General features: G+C 47.3%; 1 pseudogene; it reads left to right on the top strand.

Moving 5' to 3' along the window:
* The window catches only part of LOC121833136, a 185,469-nt pseudogene extending 172,262 nt beyond the window's left edge, over positions 1-13,207 (top strand).
* The last annotated feature ends 522 nt before the right edge of the window (positions 13,208-13,729 follow it).

Raw genomic sequence — 13,729 nt, 5'->3', positions numbered from 1 at the left:
ACGAAACTTCGTTATTGCCCAGACGACCGCAAGGCATTCTTTCTCAGTTGTGGAGTAATTTTTCTCCGCCTTGGACAATGTCCGACTTGCGTAGGCGATGACTCGCTCGATGCCTTCTTGCACTTGGACTAGTACTGCGCCCAGTCCCGCGTTACTTGCGTCCGTGTGAATTTCTGTTTCCGCATCCTGGTCGAAATGTCCAAGCACAGGAGGAGTCTGGAGTCGTCGTTTCAGTTCGTCGAATGCCTGCTGTTGCTCCTCGGCCCATTCGAACTTCTTGGCGTCCTTCGTGAGATTCGTAAGTGGTGCGGAAATCCTTGCGAAATCCCGAACGAAGCGTCGATAATAGGCACAAAGTCCAAGGAATCTTCGCACGGCCTTCTTATCTGTCGGCGCTGGAAATGCCGCGACGGCGCGAGTCTTCTCGGGGTCTGGGCGGACGCCTTCGTTACTAACCACGTGGCCAAGGAACTTCAGTTCGTCATAGGCGAACCGGCACTTTGACGGCTTGAGTGTGAGTCCGGCGGTCTGAATGGCTTGAAGAACAGCTCGGAGTCGTCTCAAGTGCTCGTCGAAGTCAGCTGAAAATACTACGACGTCGTCAAGGTAGACGAGACAACTCTGCCACTTCAGCCCTGCCAGTACGGTGTCCATGACACGCTGGAAAGTTGCTGGCGCTGTGCATAGTCCGAAGGGCATCACCTTGAACTCGTACAGTCCATCCGGCGTGACGAAGGCTGTCTTCTCTCGGTCCCGTTCGTCGACCTCGATTTGCCAGTAGCCGCTCTTCAGGTCCATCGATGAAAAGTATCGAGAGTGGCGCAGCCCGTCTAGAGTGTCGTCGATGCGGGGGAGTGGGTAGACGTCTTTCTTCGTAACCGTGTTGAGCTGCCGGTAGTCCACGCAGAACCGAAGAGTTCCGTCCTTCTTCTTAACCAGCACGACTGGAGAGGCCCATGGACTGCTTGAAGGTTGGATTATGTCGTCATTCAGCATCTCTTGAACTTGCTGATGGATCACCTCCCTTTCCTTAGCGGAGACTCTGTACGGCGATCGATGCACAGGGCGCGCGTCGTCCTCAGTAACGATGCGGTGCTTGGCAACCGCGGTCTGGCGCACCTTCGACGACGTCGCAAAGCAGTCGCGGTATTCGGCGAGGAGGTTAACCAGCTGACGCCGTTCAGGGTCCGGAAGCTTAGGGTCAATGTCGAGCTGCGCTGGCGACGTACTGTCTTGCTGGGGCGGCGAGGATTCGTCAGTGATCGCAGTGATTTCGGCGGGGTTTCGGAGTTTCTCGACGTGGCCCACGGCTGCACCTTTCGTGAGGTGTTGCGTTTCGTTTCGGAAGTTCGTCACGAGGGCCACAGTCCGCCCATCCTGAAGTTCAGCTACTCCCCTTGCGACGCCTATGCCTCTTCCCAGGAGCAATTGGAGGCTTCCCTCGAGAAGAACTTCGCCACAGGAAGCTTCATCGATCCCGACAAGTACGAAAACACTCGACCGCGGTGGTAGGTTTACGTGGTTTGCGAGGACTCGGACCGTGGGTGACGTCGCTTCGGGTTCCTCCGCTGGTGGAGCAGGTTTTCGTAGCGTCAGCCGGTTTGTTCCGAGGTCGATGACGGCGCCATACTCGCAGAGAAAGTCCATTCCGAGAATAACGTCCCTCGAACAGTCTTGCAGAACGACGAACTTGACAGGGCACGTTTCACCGTGGATCTCGACGCGAGCAGTGCATCTCCCGACTGGTGTGATGAGATGTCCTCCGGCGGTTCGTATTTGGGGTCCTTCCCACGGCGTCATGACTTTTCGAAGGCGGCGGGAGAGCCTCCCACTCAAGACTGAGTAGTCTGCTCCGGTGTCCACGAGTGCCGATGCGTCGTGACCGTCGATGACGACGTTTAGGTTGTTGGACACCGTTGCAGGGGCGTCGTAGCGATGCGTGGCGTCGGGAGAGTGGGAGCGCTCCGGCGTTCTTGGAGGCTCTTTACGTCGGTCGTCTTCGGCAACTCCACCTCCAGGGGTTGCCGCGCCTAGTTTCCCCGGCGAGGAGCGAGGGGCGACAGGCTTTCACGTCGGGGTCGGTGCATCGGCGAAGCTGGACGTCGTGGCGATGGCGACCGGAACTCTCGGCGGGGCGCAGGCTCGGGGGACTGGGGTCGTCGCAGGTACTCGTCGATCTCCCGAGGGCGTTCACCACACCGGGGGCGCGGGTCGTTTGGGTGGAATCCGCGCAGCCCGAGTCGTCGGTATGGGCATCGGCGGTACACATGGTCGGCTTCCCCGCAGTGGTAGCAGAGCGGGCGTCGGTCGGCCGTTCGCCACACGTCGGTCTTCCTCGACGAGGGTTGCTCCGGGCGAACGCCGTGGACTTGTCCTTCCTGGCGTCGAGGATACTGTGGCATCGGAGGGTCTCGTCGGGGTGGCGCCGTGGTCTGGCGGTTAGCTTGCGGCGATCTTCGGGCCATGGCGGCGTAGCTCAAAGTAGGCTCCTCTGGCGTCGTCGTTTTGATCGGAATCTCAGGTTGGAAGGCTCGGTGGACTTCCTCTCGGACGACCTCGGCGAGCGACAGGGAGGACGAGCGATCCGTAGCGGGGAGCATCTTGCGGATTTCTTCCCGGACGACTTCACGGATGATGTCACGGATGCCTGGGAGGTCGGTACCAGGGTCGTATCCGGATGTCGCCAGAGTAGTCACGCCAGGGTGCCGCTCGTAGTGTCTGGCGCGTGCTAGTAGCGCACGCTCCATATTCGTCGCCTCCGTGACGAACCCGTCGACAGTTGTCGGAGGATTGCGAATGAGACCTCCGAATATCTCGCTTTTGACACCCCTCATCAGGTGTCGCAGCTTCTTCTCCTCTGTAGCCTGAGGATCGGCGCGGGCGCTCAGGCGAAGAACATCCTCAACGAAGCTGGTGATGCTTTCATTCAGACCTTGGGTCCTTGTTCGAAGGATGTCTTCGGCCCTCTCGCGTCGGTGTTGGCTGGTAAACGTCTTCACTAGCTCTTGCTTGCACACCTCCCACGAGGTTAAAGAAGCCTCGTGGTTCTCCAGCCAGTACCTTGCAGTACCTTCCAGCGAGAAGTAAAGGTTCTGCAAGCAGTGCTCAGCTGACCACCCGTTATGTCGGGCCACACGTTCATAATGTTGCAGCCAGTCCTCGATGTCCTCGTGGGTGTCTCCGTGGAAAGGCGTCGGAGTTTTGGGTGCGACGGGCAGGTATACGACGCTGGCGGTGGACGGGTTCTGGGACGACTGGCTGTCCATCGTTGGCCTCGTTGGCTGCTTAGTCTTGGGCGGTAGAGGTCCGAATTCCGGGTGTAGACCTTGGGTGCGACGACTGAACCGGATCTCGGAAGTGCTTTCGTCGGTTCTTCGTGGGCTAGGCGTCGGACTTGCACTGTGGGCCCTCGGAGGGGTACGCGGCAGGGGCATGCGGTACCCCGCACCTCCACCAAATGTCACGGGTGGTGACCAAACAAAAAACAGGAAATAAACAGAAAGAAATAAACGTTTAATGTGGCGAACTTGTGCCAAAAAAAAATAAAGAAGGAAACAGAAGAAAGCAGAGCGTCGCGGGCGTCGAAGTCGGCGTGTCAGCAGAATCGAGCGCTAGGGCGAGACTGACTCGACAAGGTCGCGGGCGGCCTCTTATCTAGAGTGCGCCGCTATCTCGAAGATTCGGCGAAAGCGGTTCGAGCGTCGCGTGATCGGGGCGAGAATGAACACGCACTTCCTAGAAAACAAAAGCAGGGATAAATGATAGAAGTTACGTGCGGTACATGAATAAACGGGAACTTTCTGGAGGACCGTGACCGAGCGTTGCTTTCTCAGCCTTGCGCGCGGCAATATGGCGCACCTGGAGCGTGCCTGTCCTGAAGTAAGAACGATAACAAAATGAGCTTCCCCCATATATACAGCCACTAAAAATTTCACCCGCCGACCAGTGCGAGCACCGAAAAAAATGTATTTTGCCACTTTTTTTTTACCACACCGACCAATATGTTGAAAAAATATATTATAATGCATCTCAAGACAAAAACCCTCACTGTAATGGACGACTCAGTTTCAATTGTATGTGGTTTTAGGTAGTGCTAGGTTTATCGAAAGCGATGGTAAATTTATCTCATATAAAAACATTTATTAATCAATAAACATCCGTTTCATTGATCTCTGTAAAAAAAAAAAGAGAAACAAGGGCAGGTTTTTTTTTTTTAAATACCGTTCGTCGCCGGCCACTCACAGGATATATCAATATCTCGAGTTCAGAAGCGCCCCTAAGCTATGTTGTATTAACATAAAAAAGGGGAAAAAAAGATGAAAGAAATAACAAGCCGACACGTGAAGCCAGCCTTTGAACTTTACTTTTTACTTTCTTTGCCAATGAAAGTGTCTACACGCCCAAACCTCCCCCTTTCTTTATTTAAGTGGTGGGCTCGGCTGTGGGCATCTTGTCTTGATCCTGTCGTGACCTCCACCGCTAAAACAATCTTGAAGAGCTGTAAAAAAAAAATTTGGCTTAGATTGGTTACTCGAAATTAACTATGATGCCTTCTTACTCACTGTCGTCACACATATAGGTTTTGCCGGTTTTGTCGGTTTATTCTTAATATAAAAGTTTTGTCATCAAAACGACTAAGGTGATGGAAAACACTCACTTAGGACACTATCATAAATGGTGAAAATTGCAGCCTAGTAAACGACATATGATTGGTGCGAAGATCACCAATTGCGAGTTAAGATTTAAAAATGTTCAACTGGGACGCCAGTTTTTAATGCTTCCCAATAAACTGGGGGCTTTTACCTGAAGTCGAGCGAATGCCCTGAATAAAGCAGGACGGGAATGCGAATCGTTAGAAAAGATGCATAGTCATTTGGAAATTTGTGCTGCCCGCTTGAACTGAAAGCTAGAGCCTGGGGAGTTTGATACATTAAAACGATATTGCGAAAAAAAACAAAAAAAAAACAGAGTGCGGGATAGGCAAAAAGACACACTTTTTGCGTAAGGCTCTTCAAGGTATGAGGCGCTTGAAAAAAACAGCCTTTCCCCCTAAGTCTTTACATTGAACTCCTTTTGTTCGCCTTCTGCCCATTGAAAAGCATACGGGAAGCGCCTCTGCACGCACATTGTATTGCTGTGCGGCAGTGTTCTTCCGCAGTAAAAAGGCCGCCTGCTTTTATCGCCGTCACAATGGCAACAAACGCTGATTGATCTTTGAACGGTGCGCGTAATGCAGAATGCAGGTGTCCCAGCTTATCGTGATGTGTTACCGTAGATTAGAGTCTATTGTTCTTTCTGATGAGAACGTGTGCTTTTGGCAAGCAAAGTATGCACTGAAACTCTAGGTTTCCGTTCTCCTTAATGCCCTGAATTTGAACATCTCATTAAGAGATGGGCATGAAGACGACGGACCCTCCATGGCCTACAACTGGACCAGTCAGATACAAGCTTGCGGTTACGGGTGATGGATCGTTCATCGGATCTCACCTTCATAGCAATATTCGTGGAGGCCAGGGGAGGGATGGGAATAGACAGCGAGAAAAATGGTGGCCATCGGTCTCACAAAACAATAGAGGATAACACCACTTTTACGAGTTCTCTCTGTCTCTCTCTCTCTCTGTCAGCAGTTCTTAGATGGCCTAGCCCCCCTCCCCTCCTTTATGTTGAAATTGACTGTAAAGCGAGGAGTAGACTTTGCTACCATGCCCAGACAAATAAACCAAAAAAAGTATCGTCCGTACCCTCGAAGACTATGTTCTTAGCCTCGCGCCGGGCGTTTTTTAGCAGTGCCTCATGAACGTGCCATAATAAAGCAGCGCGCAACAAAGGCAAAAATAAGTCGACCACCTCGAGCCAGGCTACATCGTCCGGTGCGCGAGTTTTGAACCCGCGAATCGAGAGGGCACAGACCCACGTTTGATGTCTGTGCAGGTGGCGGGAGACGTCGAAGAAGTTAGAAAGCGTGAAACGGTGTAAAAGGCAAAAACAAAATGAACACAACGAACTTTCTCTTGGCCGGGAGAAGACAAACAATATGTAAGGCGACGGAAAGCCTACTCGGCGTTTTCTTACTTGACCTTTGTCTTTCGTACACTTGTACATGCCTTGCCCGTTTTTCAAGTGCTTCTAGTGAACAATCATACAAAAAATCGTGTTTACTTTTGAGGTATTTTCCCCGTTTAATTTTTTCTATTTTCTTGAACTTGCTTCTTTATACTGCTCAATGTTCTGCTCGTATTTCTCTAGTTGCTGTATTATGCTCATAGTTTTAACAATTAAAGTGTAATTAAAGTAATTCGCTGACGATATTTTTATCTAAATTATATAAAAAATTCTTTCCAAAAAAGTAACGCTGAAAATACAAAATTACTTTAAAAAGTAACGGATTACTTTCCAAATCGGATTTCACTTGACATTTCTCCCGCTTTGACGGCACATTGGTAGATATTTCGACAGATTGCTTCTTATTACAAGCAGCCATAGAGTACGCGCGTTACAGAATCGTACATAATATTTTTAAATATATTTGTTCAAGATCATGAAACACTATTAAGCTTTTATATAATAGAGCGAACACTTGTTGAGTGAATCGTTGAACCCCCAATACAAAATCGCGGCTGAGAGTTGTGTTATGTAACCGCTTCCTGTATTCACCTCACCCGATCGGTGAGAGAGCTGCCTACAGAATAACAGAAAAAACAATAAAATGTCCCGTAGCGATTGCCTGTTTTCTTTTAGAAATAAATAATATTTTTTCCGGGATGAAATAAAGTATTAAATCATTCCGCCTTCTTCAGAAAGGCGTCTGGATGACGCTGCAAACCACTGCAGTTAACTAAACAAGGATTGGTCAGACGAAGGCAGGACGCTGTGTCAACACGTCACTGGCTCCTTCACTGAATGGAGCCCGACGCCTCTAAGCAACCTCAGAGCCTAATATGCCTCAAACCTTTCTGCATAAGGCAAAATTTTTTGTGTATCGGCTGTGCATTCGCTCTAGAAACTTGTGTTACGGCCGTCCACTGTAAATGACTGCCCTAAGTAGGCTCAGATCATAGTTTAATTTTGGGCTATGGGTCGCTCCTGTTTGTCTGAACGAGAAAAGTCCCTTTCGTGCGTTCTTCGCTTTCAGATGCCTTATATTTGGGATCACAATTACCATTAAAGTACCAAGTTTCATCGGATTTAGAAACTTCCCAATCTGTATTTTTTTTTCTCTATTTCGCTATGTGCTTGCCTCTTTCCAGCGTCGCAAACTCTACCTGTCTAAGCGTGTTAAAGATGAAGTGCACTACTCTTCAGTGATATACGGTAAAATGGTTAGGTGATATCTTCGAACGTTATCAGTAAAAATGTTCTGCTCATTGCAATGTTGAATGTTCGTGGGCATGATGATCGCTTCCAGGCGACAAGCAGGGATTTATTTTGCTGAAATCAAAGACGCTTTGTCGATCTATAGTTGACACCAGAAACGACTAAGTGCAATATTAAAAACAACGCTGGTGTAAAAAAAAAAAGAAATTGCAGCGACTTTTACATTTAAAGTTGTATAGTATAATCCGTGAAATGCAGTGAAACACCCATGGAGCAATATCGCCCAGGGTTATCTAAGAGGTGTTGCTAGGAGCGGGGAGGAGTGGGGAAGTAAACGAAGAGGGACGGGAGGAGAGGGGTGGGGTGGGGTACGGCTGGGGTGGGTACTTGGGTGGGGTAGGATATAGGTGTGTCACGTGACGTATATCTTCCCGCTAAACTTAGCGGGGAAACTTAATAGTTGTATAGGTTACGGGACGTCTGGTAACATGACGTCAATATCCCACGCTAAATTTTTCGGGCACACTGGATTGATGTTTAGGTCACAAAAACGTAAATATTTCTGTTAAATTTAGCAGGGAATCTGAGTCGATGCTTTTATCACGAAACGTACATTTTTACTCTAATTATCACGGGTAAACAGAGTTGATGTATAGGTAACTTGCCGGTAAATTCTACAAGGTGTATAGATCACGTGACGCCATTTTCTTTGCTTACTCAAGCGGAAAATACGCATACTGAAGGACGGACGGACGAACAAAATTTCTGAATGGGGTGTAGCGTTAAAAAGTGTCACGCTTTAAAAAAGAAGGAGAAAAAACTCAGATGAGCGCATTTACGTTGTAAGGTTGTGCGCGTCTTCCCCATTCATTTTCGTTTTATATCTACACTTCTATAAAAAGCGGCGGAACACCAGAAAACGGGAGTGTGTCTCTGCAAAGGTGACATGTGCTGACAGACATGCTACAGGCCTGAGAGCTCCGCTCAGAGATACATCCCGAGCCCGGGGTCACCGTTGACATGATCTCCCATAGTGGGAGTGGGGACTATATAAAACCTGGCCACCAGTACTTATGATCGGGTACGCCAGGATCGTCTCGCATCAAGGCGACGACAGTTCGACCCTCCCCTACAAACTCTCCGCGCGTAAGACCGATAATTTTCGCATTCATTCCTTGGAAGGATTCTAAAGCTTGCTCTAATTATTGCACGCGGGAATCCTGCGCTTTGGATTCGAAGGGGAGGGAGACCGACTTCCCATCATTGACCTCCCAACGATGCTCCGACAAGTGCGCCATTATTTTTATTTCAAATGTTTATACGCTCGGAGGCCGGGAGGGGTTCGCACATATTTCGGATCGTTTCTAGTACGTGCATTGCAAAGTACATGCTCTGCAGGCAAGTGCTCAGTTTGCGCTCAAATTCACTTAATGAGCTCTTGCTCTAGAAGCAAAGCTCATGTGTGCAACCAACGAAACGTCCCTAAATTCGTTTACCACGATACAGTTATTTTTGTTTTCAGGTGATGAGGTCGAACTTCCGTCTCATAGTTTTATCGGTTAAGCTGCGGTTGAAACACTTAATTAAAAAGAAATTCTGCAAAAAAATGTGGAACTATTTAATCGAAAATCGGCCAAGATTCTGAAAATATCAAAACTTTTTTTTTTAAACAAAACACAAAAATTTGAAATATTCATTTCGCGAAACTATGTTTGCGATATATGTTCTGTATATACACTTATTCATTGAAAATAGTGTTTAAGAACCTTTGCATTTTCTGAATTTCGTTAGCCCCTTTTATTTCGTGCATATGTTGGAACTGCAGCGGCTTCATTGTTCTGCTGCGTATGACACCATGAAGCGGAAAACAGAGAATACATTTTCACAATTAAACATTAGCAGTTACTCATACGTGGGTGAGTGCAAGCCAAGAAGCATAAACACAAGTTGAACGTCATTTTTGCCTGACATTTGTGCGGTTGTAAAAATAATAAAATACCATGAAAGTTCTAACCAAGGGCAGCACGCTTGAAGTGGGACGACAATTGTTTTAAAAAGACATACATCGTTACCACCCCAAGAAGGCTTCAAAAATGTGTGTATGAGTATAAAGGCTTACTTAAACATTTTGCTTTATTCGTAAACATGCACAGGATATTTGGCCACCCGCGGCCGGGCCGCCCATGATAACATCGTAGAGAAACATTGGCGTTCAGTAGAAAAGAAGTGTGCTAGGGATGCGTGATCAGCTATTCTAGGCCAAAGCAAAGGTGGAGTTGACCGTTAGGTCTGGGTGTCTGGGAACCTGGCCGAGGCTGAGCAAGAGAGCCGAGAAGGCCTCCCAACGCGGAACGACCATTGACAGAGAACCTTTTTAGTAAAACTTGGCAAATATGTACTGTTTGATTTTCCATCCTCCCTAAGTCTGGTCTAGTGAAGGGACAAATAATCCAAAACATGACACCGCTCCTTGCAATGGCATAAACTATGTAATTACCACTTCTCATGGTGCTTAGCTTAAGCATCGCTTCGCGAGAATCCTAAAATAAATTTTTGAACAGAAGTTTTGGGCGCAAACGAGCTGGTGATGGTTGAACATGATTACTAAAACCCCAAGACTGGAACGAAAACGGATGGATATATACAGATTATATGAATGATCCTGTGACACAACCAGAAACCGGATATTTGTTGCATAGAAAATGGGAAGAAACTAGCTAAGTCGCCCAATTATTTTATAACACTTAAAGTCCTAGAAATGATCGCAAAGCGAGTTCGCAAGGCTTGCCGAAACAGAGCGGCCGGAAGCCTCCGGGAGACAAGAAACTGTGTGTTTATAAACACTAAAAGGATCGTCATCGATCTGAACCAAGGGCCATACCCTATCTGCGTTGGACGTTATACCCGCATCGCCTTTCTTGACATCATCGATCATTCGGCAGTTTGGCTTTCTGCATAAAATGCACGCGGCTATAATCTCCACGTCCGAGTAAGTTCGGCACTTCGTTAACGCGTCAGCGCATGAGAAACGAGCCGCGTCCCCATTTCCCGAAAACGTCCCTCGAGGCACCGGGCAGGCCATTGTTCGCAACCCTAGTACGGACAGGCTAAGTCAGGAGCAAAGGGGCTAGCGTTTAAAACGCATAAAGTGGCCAGGATCATACTCCACTGAAACAATTCCTAAACATACATTCGGATATTTGTTTTTCTACATAGACGTATGCACGTTTTGCTCCAGTGTCAAGTTAGGTGTTTTATTCATGTCCTGAGACATTTTTGTTATATTTTTGCCATACATAGATACACACAAGAGCTTTGATGCTTTACATTTTTTCCCAGTTGCACTTCTGTGTTTTAGTTAAGCTTGGGTATGACTCTGCAAATTCCCATCAGTAACAAGAGCGGCGTCGCTGGTAATACACGAGATCACAAACTGTCCATTGTTTGCTAATCAGCTGAGACAGAGAGAAGGGGAAGTGGTGTACCTCAGCAACAGTCTCGCAGGCTCAGCGGCTAAGAGGCGCATCACTTTCTACAGATGACGCATAACGTCCAATGAGTGAGCATATATACACAGGAATAACTTCACTTGATCATTCTTAAAATTATGCTTGCGTTATCTCTTTTTATGCTTGGTTACGAGGAGCGATGCGTAGTTTTGGTTGTTTTGCACAGACGATACACTCATCTGCTCACCGAATTTATCAGAGTGGTCCAGATAAATGTAAATGATTTCGAGAAGTGAAGAATGTGAGTGTGCTTTAACGAGAAGTTTACACAGGCTCTTCAAATGCTTTACTACACCACACAAATTACTTCAGAATAACCCAATTAACTGTCCGCTCGGACGATCGCCTTTTCACGCAGGGTCCCGGGAGTCATGCATGGGAAATCTGCTTGCACTCTCTTCCACCTACCCTCGTTGCGCCGAGTAAAGGCGTCGCGCTGCGCCTCGTACGCTCAGGGGTTTGATTCTCTTTGTGCTAATACCTTGCCTACTGTATTCTGTGCATGCTTGATACTGCTTGTGTTGGCACTTCGACGCTAGCCATGTGTGCTGGTCTTACAGTCCTTTATAAAAAAAGAAATGATATTTTGCTCTACAGGTCCGCCCACTCCAAAACTATCAAGAGAGACATAGCAGTCTCGTGTCCGGATGCGGTCCTAAAACGTCGTGCTTCCCTCTGTCGGTAGTAGCCTCCGGGCATAGGGTAGCAGACTGAGCTTTCCTGGGTTTTCACCGGCCTTGTTGAGTGACGTTGTTGGTACTCTAGCAAAGAGGGTTAAATGGGGCTTCTCCACATAAGTAAAGTGTGGACAGGGGGAGGACTGTTTTGATACCCTGCCTGCACAAAACATTTTAAAATGAAAAAAAAAAAGTGGGAGGCCGGTATGGCATCCCGATTGTGTTTCCTGCTCCTCAGGAAATAACCCTAGTTTGTTCGAGGGCGAATTTAAATGCAGAGAGGCAACCAAAAAACAGTTGTAGCAAAAAGCGGGCCAAACAGTTCGTGACCTGTGCTTTTGGGGGTTATATAAAGGATACCTCTCTCTTGTGGCAAGGTCTGTTTTGGAGAAACCGATAGATGCTAAATTGACAGGCCCAGGGGGCACAACCATTTCCTAAGAACCACGGTCGGCGGGCATTTATCGCCGCACTAAGGGACTTGCAGGTGCAAATTATACTTCGTTGAGATATCTATATTGCCGCGTGCAAATAGCTGAGTCAGCAGCATTCTCGACTCCCTCGCCGCTGGCTGTGGTTTGATCCCCGCCAGCGATTGTCCTTTTTATATTTATTTTGTTCGCATCACTGTAATATTCCAGATGACTTCAGAATCTTGTTGTTTGTTCGATTTCGGACACGACCACGTCATCATCACCAACTGGGATTGGTTGGATTTTCGTCAAGGGTCATCGAAGTCACCCGCCGCACTTCTAGAAAAGGAGCGACCGGACCCGACCAACGTCAGAGGGCTCGGCATTCACCGGACGGCCGACATGGCTAACTTTCTGCAACTGCTCATGCAGGTTGGTTCACAATACGATCAGTGTAGTTATAGAAGTGACTCCAGATTTCTGGTGATAGTGCCGTGCCCTCAAAAGTGTCGTGCCATTTTATCGGACTGTTGGAATGTCTTTATGTTGTTGCTGCTTTCTGGGGACATCGAGTCAAACCCAGGTCCAACAGAAATAGAGGTTACTTTGCAGATGATTCTGGATAACCAAAGCAGCATGAGTAAACATCTTCAAGAAGTCAAGGCCGGACAAGAAAGTCTTAGACAAAAAATGACAGGCATTAATGCCAAATTGCTGGGTTTAAAACTGCACTAGCAAATATTTAAAAGGAAATGGCGCAAGTTGCAAGTCTAAAGAAATTTGTTGCGACCTTGGAGCGAACCGTAAGGCAGCAAAATGATAGGCTTATCGACTTAGAGAACAGAAGCAGAAGAAGTAACCTTCTGATATTTGGTTTACCCGAGAAAGATAATGAAAATACTGAGGAACTTAAATAAACAGTAACAAAAGATGTATTCCAGAAAGTTATCGGCTTCACTGTAACTTCTGTTGAACGAATTCACAGACTGGGGCGAAAGCGCGATGAAACAAGTAGGCCTGTAATCATGAAGTTCTCCGACTACAACGAAAAAAATGAAATCCTAAAGAACTGTAAAAAGCTAAAAGGAACGAGACTGAGCATAAATAGTGACTATGCAAAGAAACAGTAGAAATCAGAAAGCAACTTTGGAAAAGCGCGGCATCAAACAAAGAAAAGGGTGATAAAGTTTCTCTTGTGCATGATAAGCTCAAGATTAACAAGGAAACATTTGTGTGGGATTCTGAACTTAAGCAGCGACGTCCTCTGCAGTCTAGGACTGAAATGCATGATTGACTCGTTGCTACAGACCGAAACGATCCTCCCGAACTGAATGTTAAAAACCTAAACGCGCGAAGTGTGGTAAATAAAGTTGACACTCTGGAATTTTTGTTAATTGCTCAGAGTCCTCACGTGGTGGCGATTACAGAAACATGGCTTTCTTCTGATATTGTGAGCGACTGCATTGTTCCCCCTAACTATAAATTAATAACGCGTGATAGAACCACCAGAGGCGGAGGCGTAGCAATTGCTTTGCGAAATGGCATAAACCGCGTAGAACTTGAGTGCGAGTGTAATGAAACTGTCTGGTGCCGAATATCTTATTGCAATCGTGTGTTTCTTATAGGGGTAGTCTACAGGCCACCAAACGCTCCAATTGACTTCTTAGAACGTCTGAATGATTTTCTTTGTAAACATGTAAAAAGTGACGCCAGGGTAATTCTAACTGGAGACTTTAATTTACCGCATGTGGATTGGGATCTATTGGTAGCTGGTAGTATTGATATAGCCAACGGAGAAAAAATGCTCGAGATTATG

Source organism: Ixodes scapularis, unplaced genomic scaffold, assembly GCF_016920785.2.
Source record: "Ixodes scapularis isolate PalLabHiFi unplaced genomic scaffold, ASM1692078v2 PGA_scaffold7__128_contigs__length_106722199, whole genome shotgun sequence".
Taxonomy (NCBI): domain Eukaryota; kingdom Metazoa; phylum Arthropoda; class Arachnida; order Ixodida; family Ixodidae; genus Ixodes; species Ixodes scapularis.
Note: the sequence above shows the minus strand (reverse complement) of the source record. Positions and strands in the feature narration are given on the sequence as shown.